Source organism: Gavia stellata, unplaced genomic scaffold (genome assembly GCF_030936135.1).
Source record: "Gavia stellata isolate bGavSte3 unplaced genomic scaffold, bGavSte3.hap2 HAP2_SCAFFOLD_72, whole genome shotgun sequence".
Taxonomy (NCBI): domain Eukaryota; kingdom Metazoa; phylum Chordata; class Aves; order Gaviiformes; family Gaviidae; genus Gavia; species Gavia stellata.
Genome location: NW_026776494.1, coordinates 286,321 through 304,718, shown reverse-complemented (window position 1 = coordinate 304,718; position 18,398 = coordinate 286,321).

Below are 18,398 nucleotides of genomic sequence, written 5' to 3'. Positions count from 1 at the left end.
CCTCCGCCTTCCTGAAAGAGATGTCTCTCACCACGGAGCAGAGGCTGGCCAGCACTGGGGAGATGAGGCGGCCCCGGATTATCCAGCTTCTAGAGAGGAGTGAAAGCTCCCATTGAAAGGTAGCCTTTTCCTTGCTGTTTGATGTGGCATTTGAAGAGGGTGCGTGCTTGTGACAGGCTTGCCTCCAGCTTATCTGAATGCCTCAGTGACTAGGTCCTGTTGTCCTTTCAAACTGCTGGTGGTGGTGGAGTTCCTTCTGCCTTCTGCTGGGGGAAAGGTAAAACATTTTTCCCCGGTGAGACATTGAAGTCCTGATATGCTTAGTAGCCAATACAGATAACCTCTGGTGAACTTGGTGGGTTTTGCTGGAATTTAGCTACCAGTGCTAAAGCCCGATACTGGGGGAAGGCTGGGGCAGGACACCAGGGTGCGATCTTGCCATTTTCCATCCTCCTGCTGAAATAGCCACATCTCGCTTTGGTGTAGCCTCTGTCAAATGCTTGGGGTCATAGGACTCCCTCAGCGGTGGCAGCATTGGCCTTCGAAGGCTGAAGGCCTATGGCAAGTATTAAAGATTTAACAAAACCAACTGCATTAATGCTGTGGGTTGGAACAATGTGTGGGACCCTTGCAGGTGTTAGAATTTGCAGGCTGCCATATATACAGGGGAATGACCCTGGGCAGAGGGGCGTGGATGTGCTCTATCTGGCTCAGTGTTTACTCAGATGTATGTTTAAAGCTGCTTTTCTTTACAGGACTGCTCAGTACAACGCGCAGTCCAAATGGGTAGATAACTGAGGTAGGCTGTTGAGTGGGAAATTGCCAGCCAGAGACCTGTAACAAATTGGTTAAGGATTGCCCTAGACAGCACGGGAGGTTGGGAATGTGTCAGACGAGTGCACAACTAACTGGCAGTGTGGCGTAGCTACTAGCTTTAGCGCGACTGTGACTTCTGTGGAGAAGCAGGAGACCTGCCCGTGTCTTTTGAGTGGGAAAAGTTCAGCTGGAACAGGGGAGGCAAAGCAGGGAGGAATTTCCTCAAAGTAATGCCTCTGCTCTGTAAGCATTTGCTGTTTGTGTATGTTTTCAGCCATGCTTCTGCAGTGGTATGAAATACAACAGCAAAACCAGAATACAAAAAAGCATCCCATTAAAGCCCATGGAAAAAGGAGATACCAAGTCCAGTCTTGTTCAAGTTGCCCAGTAATGCTGAGAAAAGAGCTAAACTTTATCACCATCCACCGTTCACCTCACTTGTCTTTTTCCTAACTAGTGTGTTACTTTCTTGTTGGCCTTACCCCCCCTGGTACTGTTCCCTTCTTACTGGTTTCTAGGCTCTATATCAAAAAATGTATTTGGGGATGTGTGGGGCTCTGTCTCAGAGTAAAGATCATCCCAAAATGGTTTCCCATGGAGTCTCACGTAAATTCTTGGGTTTCGCTTTCTCCGTGAGCGCTCGTGGCTCTTTCAGTAAATGCTCCGGCGCTGTGTGACCCCATTAGCACAGGGCTCTGCTGGAGGTAAGCGCTGCCTTGCATTTTGGAGAAGGAAAGCTGTAGCAACACCTCCCAAAAGAGCTTCTTAGCTTGAGCCTGCTGAGCATGGTGCTGAGCTCAGAACACAGGTGGGTGAGCTCCTGCTTCCCTAGTGTGAGCTGGGCAGACGTACTCACCAAGAGACTGTACTTCACTGGAGATCAATATAGGAGTCTCATTCATGAATCTTTCTCCCAGTAGCTGAACCTCTCACTGCCCTCTCTTGCATCTCCAGGTCTCCTCAGTTGACCTGGAACAGAGCTTGTTTCAGCCTTTCCCATCCGAGGTGGTATTTCAGAGCTACGTCCCCTGCGAGGTCTATGAAGTGCCCCTGATTCTGAGGAACACCGACAAGGTAAGTGCTGGGAGGTGGAGGTTTAACGCTGTGCTGGAAGAGGAGAGCAGTGTAGTTCGCGTGGTATACAGCATAGCAAGGTATCTGCCGCAGCACAGCATGTCAGAATAAAAAGCCTCACCACCTTTATTTTGCAAGATGGTGGAAATCTTCCCATGCTGGGGCTTCTCCCCCTGATTTTGGCCATGTGTTGGTGGTATCTAGCAGCAAGGAGCTTTTCTAGTCAGCATCCTTCCCCTCGAGAGCCCCGGACTGAGGGGAATGTTGAGGGCTGTACAGTTCTTGCCTGCCGCATGCTTGACCTCGAGCGTGTATCATGTCTTGGTGGCTCTTTGGTTAACCTTGGCTTCTGGCAGGGCATCTCTGCCTCTCACAACCTGTTTAGCTGCCTCTGTGCAGCTCAGTGTCAGAGCACAGGGGTTGTGTCTTCTCCGCTTTATGCTGGAATAAGTTACAATTAGTGGTGTTAGCACTCCAGGAAGGGTGTTTTGAAGCAGCAGTGGAAACGGACTGATTTAGGAGGAGCAGTGGGAGGCCTTTAGGGGCCACTTTAGGCTCCTGCTAAGTTTAATTCAGTTCTGCCCAGGTTTTTCTAAGGCAACGTGGCTCTCTGCTTTCGCTTTGGAGAACCACAGCCCATCCACAGTAACATGCTCTTGAAGGTCTCCACCTTTGCTTGAAAAAATTGTGATTGTTTTGAGATTTCCCAAGGAAGTTGAGAAGGGAAAAGTTGAAAAATATCAGCAATTTTGTTCCACTGTAAAGAGGAAAATTGAGACCTTTTGAATTTCAGCAGGGGAAACATTTGCTGGAGTGAGGCATGTGCCAAGAGCAAGCTGGTGGGAAAAGACAGGAGCGAGGAAAGGAGCTGAGTTAGAAGGTGCTCTGGGAGAGAACATTGTACAGGCAAGGGTTTCTCTTGACATGTAACAGTAAGTGTGCTGGCAGCAGAGAAGGGTCAGAAAAAGAAAGGTGTAATTAAAGACACTCTTGTGTACTGAAGAGTAAGATGTATCCATGAGAGGAGGGCAGGATGGGAAGATGGAAGTGTGCACAAGAGCAGGTGAATTAACTCCTTCTCCAAATCTGCCTGTTGGGGGAACAAACAGGTGGACAAAAAAAAGCTGTCGGGGCATATGGCAGGTGGAAGAACAGCAAGAGAAGTCGAAGTATATTCGGAGATGACAGGTTTTGACATGGACACAGTTGAAAATGGAAGCCCCTTTGGCAAGGAAGGATGCAGGCGTGGTCCTTCAGTTACTCCTGGAGAGTGCTGCACCATCCCTGGTCTGGCGTTCAGCTCGGGGATATTGGAATAATGCAGTGTGGATGCCCATGCCCCAGGGATACCATTTGTGTGGTCCACAGTGATTCTGGGCACTCTTAGCTGTAGGTATCCTCTTTCCTGATTAAAGTGTGCCTCAGTTTCTCTTTCCCTATGGCTCATTCCCACTAAGTCTTTTGGCTTCAGCTGCTCCGTTATCCATGTGGCACTTCAAAATGTTTGTCTTTGCCAAGTAGCAGCCAACAGGCAAACAGTTAATTTGCTCTTTTCCTGCTTCCTCAAGTGGAAAGGAGCATCTGCATCAACACTTTTGCCATTCCCAGTAAAAAATCATGAACTTGTACAGCTGCACCTTGGGATTTGTATGCCCTGTAAAGGGGAGGCAATGTGTGAACTGTTGATTTTTTTTTTTTCCCCACAATGAATTAGTTTTGAAGCTAGTAAGACTTCAACCATTGGACAGCACTGTGGTAAAAGTAAGATCAGCTCTAAGGAAAATCCTTGGCATATTTAAGTACACACAGATAGAGATGATAATGCCAAGAGAGGTTAAATCATATCCGTATGTTGTTGGCTTTTCGGAATGTCCTAGAGAAAAGCAACATGGTGCTGTGTCTCAAAGTTTTCTCACCAGTTTCCCAGATTCCTCTGAATCACACTGACTTATACTGCGTGGTAGCCTGAGGTTGTCTGCTCCATCAAAATCCAGCTGACAGCAAAGTATATTCCAAAGAGAGGCTCTGTAATCATTCAAATACAGAAGCGCTTCGCCATACACTTACTGCTCTTACTTGTGTGTTGTAAAATTGCTTTTCTGTCTTCAGGCTGCTCCTCGCCACCCTCACATCTTCTGGGTGGCTTTTGGTGAAGGTCTTGGCCACATGCACTCCTCTCCCAAGGGACTTGGTGACCAAAATGTTTGTCTGCAGTGTGAAATTGGCCCTGGGAACCCGCTGCCTCACGGCATTGCTGGGAGCAAAGGGCGTTTGGAGAGTTCAGGACTGCCTCAGTCATGGGTTATCAGGCTCGGGTGGGTGGTGCAGAATGAATCTCCACTTTTGCCAAGCCTCGTGTGGGTTCGTTGTTTCTCAGTGAAGCTGCCTGTCAGTCAAAATCACCTGTTTTAGACTTTCTGAGATGAGATTTGGTGCTCAGGGGTTGATATCCGTGTGCTAGAAAACACCTGTGTGCTGTCTCTGTGCTTGTGGCATCCCAGAGGGCAGAAACTTGCAGCAGGGTGCCTGCAGGGACTCCCGGGTGTGGGGAGGAATGCCCAGAGATCTGCCTTGCCTGCACTGGCAGCTGCCTGGCTACAATCAGCAGGCAGTGAGAGCCTCCGGAGAGCTGAGATTGGCTTTTAGTAATGAAACCACAGTGTGAGTCAGTGCTGGTCATGTATCTCAGAAAATGCCTTTGAAGCCCATAATTGATAGGCATAGGCTGGGGGGTCGTCCGGCCTGCCATTAATTGGGTAAGTTGACTCCTCGGTCTTCTGCATCAACCTTTCCTTGTAGAGTATCATGCTTCTTCCTTGCTTCTTTACAGCCCCCTTTAAATTCTCTTAGCCATCTCCTTGTTTGTGGGGTTGTCCCTTTGTTTTCCTATGTTCCTCCTTTTGCTCCTCAGCTTGCTTTTATTCCCAGTAAGGCCACAATGTCTGTGGTCTCCTTCTCTTGTTGGTCTGCCTGCACAACTCTGTAGCACTGCAGCTTGACTGCCCCGCTCAAACCAGGTAGGTTAGAAGTTAATTTCTTCCTTGCCCCAGTATAACACGTCCTGTTTTGCCTTCAGATAATACATTCCCCCTCTAGAGGCGTGATGGCATGGATGTGCGCAGGCAGAAGCAAGCAGGTTCTATGGGCTTGTTGAATATGCGGATGACTTGATTTGGGTATCGTATCGCCTTACTGCTGGTGTCTTATGTGCTTGGCACTTCCTTCACAGCAGGGCATTGCCCTACTGCCTCTGGCCTGGAGCTATTTTGCCCGGGCAGAAGGGATTCAGGTCCACCCTTGTGTATTATGTGCATGTACCTCGAGAGCTAAAAGTGCTTTGGAAAGGTGGTTGAGGAAGGATGTCACCAGGGCATGGCCAGGTCTCTTCTCCTCGTGTTTCCACAACTGGCAAAGTCACAGTTTCATGTCTTTCCTGCAGGTTCCTTGGCTGGTGAAGGTCATCTTGGAGAGCTCACCTTATTTCAAGTTGATCGGCCCCAAGGTTGTGTACCGTAAGGTAGCACCTGGCATGTGTTCCACTTTCTGCATCCTTTTCACCCCTGAGGAGAACAAGGTGAGACTGGAGGTGCCAAGAGGTTGGTGCCTTCAGGGGAAGCTGCACCTGCAGGGCCGGATTCAGACCAGGGCATCTGGTGTGGGTTTTGAGGACCCATCCTGGTTTTGGTGGGGTTGCACTGGATCTGGAACTGGGGGAAACTCTTTCCTCATGGTGAAGATTATGCTCTCATAGGCTGGAGGCTCTTGTGTGTTTCAGGCTGTTTTTATCCTTCAGCGCTGGCACATTTGATGTAATGTCTATTGGCTTCAGGGATAAGAGAGTCTACTGTCTGTGGTGGGGCAGCCTCTCAAGGTGTCGGTTTCTAGTATCTGTCTGTTGCTGCATAATTATGGGTTTGCTCCACTAATTACAGATACAAAGGTCTGTTTAAAAGTGACCTGTTATTTGGAGGACCCGAAGTGAGCCTGATCAGATTGAGGACCACCACCTTCGAAAACTGCTGTCACCTTAATGTATATCATGTTGGACACAGTAGTGACAGAGCTGAACGTGGTGTCTAAAGTAATCACTTTTTTTGCACTTTGGTTCTAGTCCACCCCCTGCTGTGAGGTCTGCTCCAGGCTACGGTCAGGCAGTCTGCAGCTGGTCACATCTTGGCATTGCACGGTGCTGCTAGGCACTGCAGCAGGGACTCGCAGGCTGTGCTTTCCCTCCCTGCGCTTTCTTGAATGTTCGTGAGGGAAGGTGCAGGTGGAAGAGTGGGAAAGTGTCAGGGAGGGGTGTTGATAAGATGTTTAGCCATCTCAGTGGTAGGAGTTTAATTCTTATGGAAAATCCTAGAGGCACAAGTAGATCCAGAGAGCTTTTCTCTTTCCCATCTGGCAGCCACTTCCCTGCCTGGCTCTGGACTGGAGCAAAGATGATGCTTTTTCATCCCCTGTGTTTCCAAGCCTTGCAGCCGTGCTGTCCCTGAGGATACTTGCCTGCCTGCGATCCAGCTGCGAGTCTAGGGGAGAGGGAGCGCTGTGCCCATGGCAGGTGGCCAGCCTGGTGCAGAGACACTGAGCTCTAGATGTCCTTAACTCAGCAGGAGGGTGGTGTGCTGCAGATGACAGTGAGACATCTGCCTGACAGAGCATGTCTAGCAATAAAGGGGCAGATACAGTCTGCAGGCAGACACCTTACTCCAGAGCCTGTAGTACTGGCAGTGGTACTGGGCAGTAGTACTGGTGTGGCTGTGTCTTCATGCTTGTTATTGTGGTTGCTCTGTCCACTGGCACCTATTCCGTGCCACACATGCATTTGCTTGGAGGTTTGAACATCAGTGCTGTGGCCCTGGCAAGTCTGATTCTCAGTGCAGTGATGTGAAGGGTCAGTGCTGTTACCGGGAGGCTTGTTAATACAGAGGATTTAGTCCATGGCGCGGAAGGGAGGAAGCATTGCAGGCAGACAAAGACAGGCAGGCTGACTCCTTCCATCAGCATCCTGCCACCTCTGAGCACTGTTTTTCGCATGACTTGGTTGGAGAGGCCAGGTTAGGGCATAGCTCTGAGCCAGCTGGTGTTTCTGCACCAGGCCAGAGGTGCAAGATCTCTTTGGGCAGAGCTGTTTTCTCATCTTCCATTTGCAGCTTAGATTCAGTTTAACACTTTGTCCTGTCCTCAAACAGTATGGATATAGAAAACTAAAGAGGAAGTGCCCTGTGGTGCCTGGCTCCCCATGCTTGTGAAATAATCTGTTCCTTTGGAGGGACTGAGAAATTACTTCACATGAACCTTATTTAGGGTAAAAATTATGTTGGCCTAGGGCAGATTTCTATGCTACCCAAGTGACACAAGAGCTTAATCTCACTGAGGTAGGCTTTGCAAAGTACACTGGTGCCTTAAAATGTGATTTATTAGTATAAATTAGTGTTCATTTTTGGGGTGGCAGAGGTAAACGGGCGCCCATGAAGGGCGGCAAAGTGCTGCTCTTCAAGTTTCAAGAGGCAGCAGAGCAACACGTGAACATCACCACAAGTAGAAGTAGGGTGACATAACCCTCAAGAGCACTGATGTCCAATACTTTGTCCCTTGTCTTGCCCTTGAACAGGCGAGTGTCTGGAGTAGGGAGCTCTGCCAGCGAGAGGTCCTCTGCACAGCTTCAGTACCTCCCTGGCAGGGTTCTGAACTGGGTTTTGTGCCCCTTGCAGGGGTTGTGCAGGGCATTGGGAGAGGGGTGAGTGCTGCTCGGTGAGGAGCACGTGGGGATTTATACAGCAGAATCAGCATTTGGTACAAATGGAACGTTTTGTCTCGTCCTTGGTGGAGCGTGAGTCAGCGAAGTACCCGAGTGCTGTAGCTCAGCTAGAAATGCATGAGTAGCGCGGTCAGGAGGTGCACAGCACCTTGAAAACCCCTTAGCAAAGAGGCAGGCTCTGGGAAATGGTTCTGTAAAGTCACCTGCATTGGGCTTGCAGTTGCTTGCATGCAGAATATCTGTGGTTTAGCTGTGGAAGGCTTATGAGTGTTCCCTTTGAACAACATCTGCCTCTCTGCTGCTCCATGATCCACCGGGATTGTGGACAACCCAGTGAATCGGGATGCAGGTATAAACGCCTCCATCAAGGTTGGTGAGTCTTCCTGGTGTGGAGCTGGTTTCTATAATTCTCTTGCTTGGAATCTGTTTTTCCCCAGGGTACGTCTGACTTCAGTGAAGTCAGTCATGCTTCAAGGGAGTAAAATTGCGGCTAAGCCCTAAATAAAAAGACCATGTGAGTTGTTAGTGGCTGAAGACCAAAGGACCCTAGAAACAGCAAGAAAGGAGGCCACCTACCAAACTCCTCGACCACAGACAACTAAAGAACTCCATATGTTTTTAGGGATGACGGGGTGGTGTCGTCTATGGATCTATAACTACGGACTCTCGGTAAGACCACTCTATAAACTGTTAAAATCTAATCCAAAAGACCTCACCTGGAATGGGGAAGCAGAAAGAGCATTCCAGCAACTGAAAAGGAAATTAATGGAAGCCCCTGCTTTGGGGTTACCAGATATTACTAAGACATTCTGGTTGTTCTCCCATGAGAAACAGGGAATAGCCCTGGGAATCTTAGCCCAAAACTTGGGACCATATAGAAGAGCAGTGGCATATTTCTCCAGACAACTTGATGAAGTAAGTAAAGGTTGGCATAGCTGCTTAAGGGCGGTAGCAGCATCGGTGCTAAATATTCAAGAAGCACGTAAATTTACATTGGGCCAAAAGATTACAGTGCTGACATCTCATACTGTATCCACAGTATTAGAGGTGAAAGGGGGGCATTGGCTCTTACTGCAGAGATTCCTTAAATATCAGGCTGTTCTGGTGGAACAGGATGATGTGGAAATAATTGTTACTAACATTGTCAATCCAGCAACTTTCCTCAATGGAACCACGGGAGAACCGGTATCACATGACTGCCTGGAAACGATTGAAGCGGTCTATTCCAGCTGACCAGATCTAAAGGAGGAGCCACTGGAAGGCGCTGAGGATTCCTGGTACACAGATGGAAGTAGCTTTGTTCGACAAGGTGTCTGCAGAGCAGGGTATGCAATAACCACCATGAATCAGGTAATAGAATACGCAGCCCTTGCCCCAAATACCTCGGCACAAAAAGCAGAAATAATCACTTTAACCCGAACGTTGGAGCTAGGCAAAGACAAAAAGATTAATATCTGGATGGACTCCAAATACGCTTTTGGGGTAGTCCATGCCCATGGAGCCATATGGAAAGAAAGGGGACTCCTATCCTCCCAGGGGAAACATATAAAACACGCTGAAGAAGTTCTTAGGCTCCTGGAAGCAGTGCAGCAACCCGAAAAAGTGGGTATCATGCACTGCAAGGCTCATCAGAAAGGAGATACCGCTCAAGAGTTGGGCAATGCTATGGTGGTCGAGAAGCCAAAAGAGCAGCTGAGAAAGGTGAATTAGAGGTGCAGTCATTGGTTCCAGACAGTAAAATACAAATTGATTGTGAACCCAGGTATTCCAAAGAAGATCAGAAATTAGTTGAAGACGTAGGTGGAGAAATAGAGAAAGGCAAGTGGGCAAAGGCTCCGCAGGGCAAAATAATAATCCCATTTGCGTTATTGTGGGCCATAGTTATAGCAGAACACAGGAAATCCCACTGGGGAGCTGAGGCATTGTATAAACATTTGAGTCAGCGTATAGTTGCCCGGAACCTCTACACCACTGTTAAACAAGTGACAGAACAGTGTGCGATATGTTTGAAAAATAATCCTAAGGTAAGCCCTAAAGTCCAACCTGGACGAATAGGGAAAGGAAACTATCCAGGGCAGCAGTGGCAAATTGACTTCTCTGAACTTCCAAGAAAAGGCGGGTTTCGATATCTGCTGGTTCTAACAGACACCTTTTCAGGCTGGCCAGAAGCATTCCCTTGCCAAACTAATAAGGCTAGGGAAGCAGCTAAAGCACTATTACAAGAAATAATACTGAGATTTGGAATTCCTGCAACAATATCCTCAGATAGAGGATCACATTTCATTGCAAAAAATTGTTCAGCAAGTTAGTAAACTCTTGGGAATAGATTGGCAGTTACATACCTCATATAGGCCACAAGCAAGTGGTCAAGTGGAAAAGATGAACCACTTAATTAAGTTACAGATTGTAAAATTGAGCAGGAGAAGGCCGGATTGTCTTGGCCACAATCATTATCTTTGGCACTCCTGAGGATTAGAACTAAGCCCAGAACTAAAGAGGAGTTCAGCCCTTTTGAAATACTGTACAGGAGGCCCTATATTGTACAGGCGGGAATATCAACTCAGATTGGAGACGAAATGTTATCTGATTATATTGTAAACCTGCAAAAACAACCTCGGGAGACAGAGAAACTTGTCTTAGGAACCAGAGCCAGAGGTCTTGATGGGCCGGTGCATAATATTAAGCCTGGTGATTACGTGTATGTGAAGTCCTTTACAGATTCACCTCTGAAACTTAAATGGGAAGGCCCCTTCCAGGTGCTGCTGACATCCCATACAGCGATCAAGATTAAAGAGCAGACCTCGTGGGTGCATCACACCAGAGTGAAGAAAGGCCCTAAGCCACAATGGGAATCGACACCTATGGGACCATTGAAGCTTCGCATTCGAAAGCGATGATATGGATTCTTATGACTCTGCTGAACTGTAACCACTGTTGGGAGTGGCCTTGGACAGACGCTTATTTTGGGTATACGGGAAGCTCGGGAATGGGTTGAATTTGGCAACTGTGGCAATATGTAATAATAACATGACACTGTGACCAACTAAATGGGAAAGAATAGAATTGGTCTATACCTGGATGATTGAGAAAGGAAAGGAGGTCCAGATAGGTTGTTGACTCCTTAAAGTAAGTAACCCGCCTCCTCTCCAGACCCAAATTACTGCCAAGAACGGTGCTGTCTGGGACTCTGCCAATAGAACAGGCAGCACGATATGTGAAAGCAAGGAGGCTTGTTGGTATCCCTTCAATATAACTCAAACGGTGACCATAGTATGTCTGGGGGCAACTCAAGAGGGGGCCCAAGCTCTAACTTTTAGATTTCGGTTGCAGACACCAGAGGAAACCACCACTCGCCCTGCCTACACTACCTCGACTCAGGCTACTAAATCAAGTCCCACAGAGCCTGAGCAAATGGGGCCATATGTGTATCCGACAGGACCATACGTAATTAAATATGTCAGTCAGCAACAGATAATGTCTAATCCAATATGGTCTCTTAAGCAAGTGGAATTATTAATACAGAACGATATTTGCACCGTTCAACCAGCCTGTTCGTCATTTATAAGACCCTTACATACGGGGTGGGTGTCATGGTTACATAAAAGGACCCTTCCTTCCCAAATGAGGAAAAGGAGACATGCGATTGGTGCAGTAGGAACAGGACTGGGAGTTTTAAATCGTATAGATACTGCGATAATAAGGAACAAACTCGCCACGGTGACCGGTGGTCTGAACAAAATACAGAACCCTTTAAGATCTTCCCTCCTAACTTTAGGAACCAGCCAATGGCTTACAGCAAATGTGTTCCCACAGTGGGAAAAGCTTAATGAAAAGGACAATGAATTGATTATAAATGCATTAGACGTGGCTCAGACTAATGTTTCTACAGCACCTAGTTGTATCCAAGCTCAATTATGGATACAGACAATAGCAGCTGCAATCATTAGGGAAGGTGAAGACGGAATCCTACCAAAAGAAATCCAAAAGGTGATTTGGAGTAACGCAACAGAATTTGAAAGGAGATTCCCATCGTGGTGGCATTTGGTTAATTTTACCTTTGACCCTACTAACAACACAGCTACAGCTTTTGTACTAACAATATATAAAGCTTTAGTGTATAACATATACCCGATTGTTGCACTAGGATTAAATTACCATGGAACTGTACTTCATCCCCTAGAACATAGGGTATGGGCTATGAAAACCAGGAATAAGTGGCAAACTATTGATGTCGAGGCCTGTGTCGTACGAGACCAGCAAGGATTTATTTGTGAAGGAAACACCATCAAAGGGCAAGATATTTGTCTTGACACTGAACAAAATGTTTGTCACTTTGAGGTGCATCCCAACGAGACCCTAAGAACCATCATAATTTACAGGGGTATGGGATGTGTTTGTCGGAGAAGTCAATGGGATTTTGTACAAGTAGATGATCAAATGGTGGACACGAGCAACCATTCAAATATTTGCATTTGCAACTTTGTTAGTCTTACAGGATGTGATTTTACCTACACGGCTCCTGTTACTACTTATCAATTGCTACAGTTTAATTATACATTGGTTCAGGATATACAGCCCACCCCTATTGGAATGAATCTCACTCTAATAAGAAAACTATTGCATCATGAAAATTTAAAAAGGTTGTTAAAACAAGTTGAAGAAAGTGGAAGAAAGACTTTAATTACTGTCCATCATGATGCAGATGGGATGTGTTTAGGGGTTATTCCCTGTCAGCTACCAAAATCTTAAACATAATGACCCACCCGATATTGGTGTTACTGATAGCTACGACAACATTAACAATAGTAAATCTTATCCTTTGGTGTAAACTCAAGGAACTTACTGGACAAGTGTGGACACTAAAAATAATGATGAAACATAACAAACCACTTTTAAAAGCCAAAGAATTTGCTTAGGGGACAGAAAAGGGGAGAATGTTACAGGGCATTTTGAGAGACAAGGGTTAAAAGTAAGAAGGAAAAGTTTAGAGAAGATACTTTGTAACAACTGCACCCGGTACTTAGACATATTAGAGATAAAGACTGTCTGCACTGACTCTCTGTGATAAAGATTGTCTTCACTGACTCTCTGCTAACTAGCAATAATGATTAGCACAAGGACGAATAGTAGAAAAATAGAAAAGACTGCCAAAATAGTGCCCTAGAGTTAACCTGTCTCATTATATTCTCATTCTAATGCTAAGGAACACACCTCCCAGATAGAGAAGCCTCAACCCAATTTAGCCCCCTACTCTCTGAGCATGTGTGGTGAATTGAGAAAGAACTGTAACTTTAAGATGAAGTAAGAAAAGTATTAACCAATAGTTAATTAAGGGGTAGAACCAGTAGGAATAACTAACTTTGTTAACTGTTTTAAATACCTGTCATGATTTTAACCCGGTGTGCATGTTAGGAGGAGAAATCCCCTTGCACCCGGCGCCGCAATAAACATGTGAGCTTTATAACTCTGTGTGAGTTGTGAAGTTTGTTTCCGCGTGTCACTGCACCATTTGGAGTATTTCTTGGGGAGCCCTACACGATTTGGAGTAATTTTTTTGGGAGTCCTGCACGGTTTGGAGTAATTTTTTTGGGAGTCCTGCACGGTTTGGAGTAATTTTTGGAGGGAGTCCTGCAACTTTTGGAGTATTTTTTGGAAGGAGTCCTGCACCCTGGGGTTTTTTTGAGCTCTGTACCCTTGGTCTTGTTTTGCAAGGGTCACCGTTTTGTTTTTTGGGTGCCCTTTCTGGTTTTGCTGGTTTTTCGAATATTACAAAGCCCATTGTTTCTGGAGTGCATCGCTACGATGACCCCCCATCTCGTGGAGAGCATCACCGTGCCGGCCCCCCCACGCAGAGGAGAGCATCGCAGAGCCGCCCCGCCAGAGGTGAGTATCACCGCGCGGCCCCTCCCTGGAGGGGAGCATCACCATTTGGGTTTTGTGGGAGTCTTGCATCATTTGAAGTATCTCTTGGGGAGTCCTACAGGGTTTGTAGTAATTTTTTGGGAGTCCTGCACCATATGGAATATTTTTGGGGGGAGTCCTGCAACATATGGAATATTTTTTTGGCAGTCCTGCACCATATGGAATATTTTTTTGGGAGTCCTGCACCGTTTGGAGTAAATTTGGAGGGAGACCTGCACCGTTTGGAGTATTTGGGGGGATCCTTCCCCCATTTGAAGTTTTTCTTGGGGAGTCCTACACGCCTTGGAGTAATTTTTGGAGGGAGCCCTGCACCCTTTGGTGTATTTTTTTGAAGGAGTCCTGAACCGTGGGGCTTTTTTTGAGCTCTGTACCCTTGGTCTCGTTTTGCAAGGGTCACCGTTTTGTTTTTTGCGTGCCCTTTCTGGTTTTGCTATTTTTTGGAATATTACAAAACCCGTGATTTCTGGAGTGTATCGCCACGCCGACCTCCCAGAGGAATGCATCACCTTTTGTTTTTTTGGGAGCCATTCTCCTTTAATTTTTTTGGATGGTCCTGCACCGTTTGGTTTTTGTGGGAGCTCTCCAAACCGGTTCTTTTCTGTACCTCTGTACCCTTGGGCTTCTTTGGAGTGTGTCACCATTTAGTTTTTTGGGAGCCCTTTACGCCTTTGGTCCTTTTTGGAGTATTACCAAACCCGTTTTTTCCAGAGGCCTTAATAGCACTGCCCTGGAGGAGGCTTTTTTGATATTCCCGAACACAGGTTTTCCGGAGGCCTTCACAGCGCTGCCCTGGAGGAGTGCATCACCGTTTTGGCTGTTGGGGCGGACCGGCACAGGTCCCCGGGGGTCTCCTGCCCTGTGCCGGACGTGTCCCGCTCGGAAAGGCTGCGGGCGCGCTGCTCCGCCGGGACGGAGCCTCCGCTCGCTGCGCGGCCGTGCGCGCCATAAAAGCGGAGCGTCGGTCTCCTCTGCCGCAGTTGCCGTCTGTGTCTCCTCTGTCCCGGTCGCGCTGCGAGAGCTCCTCCCCCTCGGGCCCCGCCGCTGCCTCCGCAGCCCCCCGCTCCCCCGAGCGAGTCCCGCACGCTCCCCGCCCCCCGGCAGCTCCCCGCTCCGCCGTGACCCCCCCGCCGCCCCGCGGGAGCCCGGTTCTCGCCGCGGGACGTGGCCGACACGAGCCCTGCGCTCCGCTCGCCCTCCGCCCGCCGGGTCCCGCACCCCGGCCGCCCCCTTCCTCCTCCCCGCCGTCCCGCCTCTGCTCCCGGGCAGCGCTCAGGCCCCGGGAGCGGACCACCCCCTCCGCCCCTTCCCCGGCAGAGAACCCGCCGGACGGGCCCGCCCCGGCTCCGCCCCTTCACCCCGGCTCCGCCCCTCCGCTCCGGCTCCGCCCCTTCGCTCCGGCTCCGCCCCTCCGCTCCGGCTCCGCCCCTCCGCCCCGGCTCCGCCCCTCCGCTCCGGCTCCGCCCCGGCTCCGCCCCTCCGCTCCGGCCCCGCCCCTTCACTCCGGCTCCGCCCCTCCACTCCGGCTCCACCCCACCACTCCGGCTCCGCCCCTCCGCTCCGGCTCCGCCCCTTCGCTCCGGCTCCGCCCCTCCACCCCGGCTCCGCCCCTCCACCCCGGCTCCGCCCCTCCGCTCCGGCTCCGCCCCTTCGCTCCGGCTCCGCCCCTTCGCCCCGGCTCCGCCCCTCCGCTCCGGCTCCGCCGCTCGCCTCGGCTCCGCCCCTTCGCTCCGGCTCCGTCCCCCCACCCCGGCTCCGCCCCTTCGCTCCGGCTCCGCCCCTTCGCTCCGGCTCCGCCCCTCCGCTCCGGCTCCGCCCCACCGCTCCGGCTCCACCCCACCGCTCCGGCTCCGCCCCCCGCCCCGGCTCCGTCCCCCCGCCCCGGCTCCGCCCCTTCGCTCCGGCCCCGCCCCTTCGCTCCGGCCCTGCCCCTTCGCTCCGGCTCCGCCCCTCCACTCCGGCTCCGCCCCTTCGCTCCGGCCCCGCCCCTCTGCTCCGGCTCCGCCCCTTCGCCCCGGCTCCGCCCCTCCGCCCCGGCTCCGCCCCTTCGCTCCGGCCCCGCCCCTTCGCTCCGGCTCCGCCCCTCCACTCCGGCTCCGCCCCTTCGCTCCGGCCCCGACCCTTCGCTCCGGCTCCGCCCCTCCATTCCGGCTCCGCCCCACCATTCCGGCTCCGCCCCTTCGCCCCGGCTCCGCCCCTTCGCTCCGGCTCCGCCCCTCCGCTCCGGCTCCACCCCGCCGCTCCGGCTCCACCCCACCGCTCCGGCTCCGCCCCCCGCCCCGGCTCCGTCCCCCCGCCCCGGCTCCGCCCCTTCGCTCCGGCTCCGCCCCTTCGCTCCGGCCCCGCCCCTTCGCTCCGGCCCTGCCCCTTCGCTCCGGCTCCGCCCCCCGCCCCGCCTCCGTCCCCCCGCCCCGGCTCCGCCCCTTCACTCCGGCCGCGCCCCTTCGCTCCGGCCCCGCCCCTTCGCTCCGGCCACGCCCCTCCGCTCCGGCTCCGCCCCTCCGCTCCGGCTCCGCCCCCCGCCCCGGCTCCGCCCCTCCGCTCCGGCTCCGCCCCTTCGCGCCAGCTCCTCCCCTTCGTTCCGGCTCCGCCCCTTCACTCCGGCTCCGCCCCTCCGCTCCGGCTCCGCCCCACCACAGCTCCGCCCCCCGCCCCGGCTCTGCCCCTTCGCTCCGGTTCCACCCCTTCGCCCCGCCTCCATCCCCCCGCCCCAGCTCCGCCCCTCCGCTCCGCCTCCGCCCCTTCGCTCCGGCCCCGCCCCTCCGCCCCGGCTCCGCCCCTTCGCCCCGGCTCCGCCCCTCCGCTCCGGCCCCGCCCCTTCGCTCCGGCCCTGCCCCTCTGCCCCGGCTCCGCCCCTCCGCCCCGGCTCCGCCCCTTCGCCCCGGCTCCGCCCCTTCGCTCCGGCTCCGCCCCAACGCTCCGGCTCCGCCCCCCGCCCCGGCTCCGTCCCCCCGCCCCGGCTCCGCCCCTTCGCTCCGGCCCCGCCCCTTCACTCCGGCCCTGCCCCTTCGCTCCGGCTCCGCCCCTCCACTCCGGCTCCGCCCCTTCACTCCGGCCCCGCCCCTTCGCTCCGGCTCCGCCCCTCCGCCCCGGCTCCGCCCCTTCGCCCCGGCCCCGCCCCTTCGCTCCGGCTCCGCCCCTCCGCTCCGGCTCCGCCCCATTGCTCCGGCTCCGCCCCTCTGCCCCGGCTCCTCCCCTTCGCTCCGGCTCCGCCCCTTCGCTCCGGCTCCGCCCCTCCGCCCCGCCTCCATCCCTCCGCCCCGGCTCCGCCCACCGCCCCGGCTCCGTCCCCCCGCCCCGGCTCCGCCCCTTCGCTCCGGCCCCGCCCCTTCGCTCCGGCTCCGCCCCCCGCCCCGCCTCCGTCCCCCCGCCCCGGCTCCGCCCCTTCACTCCGGCCGCGCCCCTCCGCTCCGGCTCCGCCCCTCCGCGCCGGCTCCGCCCCCCCGCCCCGGCTCCGCCCCTCCGCTCCGGCTCCGCCCCTTCGCTCCGGCCCCGCCCATTCGCTCCGGCCCTGCCCCTTCGCTCCGGCTCCGCCCCTTCACTCCGGCTCCGCCCCTCCGCTCCGGCTCCGCCCCACCACAGCTCCGCCCCCCGCCCCGGCTCTGCCCCTTCGCTCCGGCTCCACCCCTTCGCCCCGCCTCCATCCCCCCGCCCCAGCTCCGCCCCTCCGCTCCGCCTCCGCCCCTTCGCTCCGGCCCCGCCCCTCCGCTCCGGCTCCGCCCCTTCGCCCCGGCTCCGCCCCTCCGCTCCGGCTCCGCCCCTCCGCTCCGGCTCCGCCCCTTCGCTCCGGCTCCGCCCCTTCGCTCCGGCTCCGCCCCTCCACCCCGGCTCCGCCCCTCCGCTCCGGCTCCGCCCCTTCGCTCCGGCTCCGCCCCTCCGCTCCGGCTCCGTCCCCCCGCCCCGGCTCCGCCCCTCCGCTCCGGCTCCGCCCCTTCGCTCCGGCCCCGCCCCTTTGCTCCGGCCCCGCCCATTCGCTCCGGCTCCGCCCCCCACCCCAGCTCCGCCCCCCCGCCCCGGCTCCGCCCCTTCGCTCCTGCTCCACCCCTTTGCTCCGGCTCCGCCCCTTCGCCCCGTCCCCGTCCCCGCCCGCGGCCCCGTTATTACAAACTGCAGCGAAACGGCCGCGGGGAAAAGCAAATGCACACGCGGGTGCGCGCGCGCGCTGCCCACCCGGGACGTGGGGGGTCGCCGGCGGCACGCTCCCCACCCCGCTCCCCGCAGCGGGGCTCGGCGGCGGCGGCGGCACCGTCTCCCGGGGGAGCTGCTCCGCGTCCCGGGGCTGGAGCCCGCCGGGCGTCCCCGGCCAGGGCCCCCTCGGCCCGGGAGCTCCTGCGGGGGGGCGCGTGTGGGGTCGGCAGCCGGGGGCCTCTTCCACCCGCTTCGGTGCCGCCGCACGGGTGGGCGTGGGGCAGCAGCCCCGGGACAGCCGCTGCGGACCCCTCTGTCCCGGGAGGGGCGGGGAGGGGCGGGGAGGGGCGGGACCGCCGCGCCTCTGCCCTGCGCCCGCCGGGGTCTCTCGGTCCCGCCGGCTGCCGCCCAGCGAGGGGGGTTCGGCGGAGCTCGGCAGGGGTGTCCCGGGACCCGCCCGAGGAGAGCTCCTGCGTGGGCAGCGCCCGGGCCGGTTCGCCTGCGCGGGGGCTGCGGCACCGGCACCGGGCCCGGCCCAGACCCGCCCCGCCGAGTCCCGCGAGTCCCGCCGAGTCCCGCCGATCCGAGCCGAGCGGAGTCCAGCGGAGCCGAGCCCAGCCGAGCCCAGCCGAGCCGAGCGGATCGGAGCGGAGCCGAAAAGACCCGAGCTTAGCCGAGTCCCGCCGAGTGGTGTCGAGCCGGG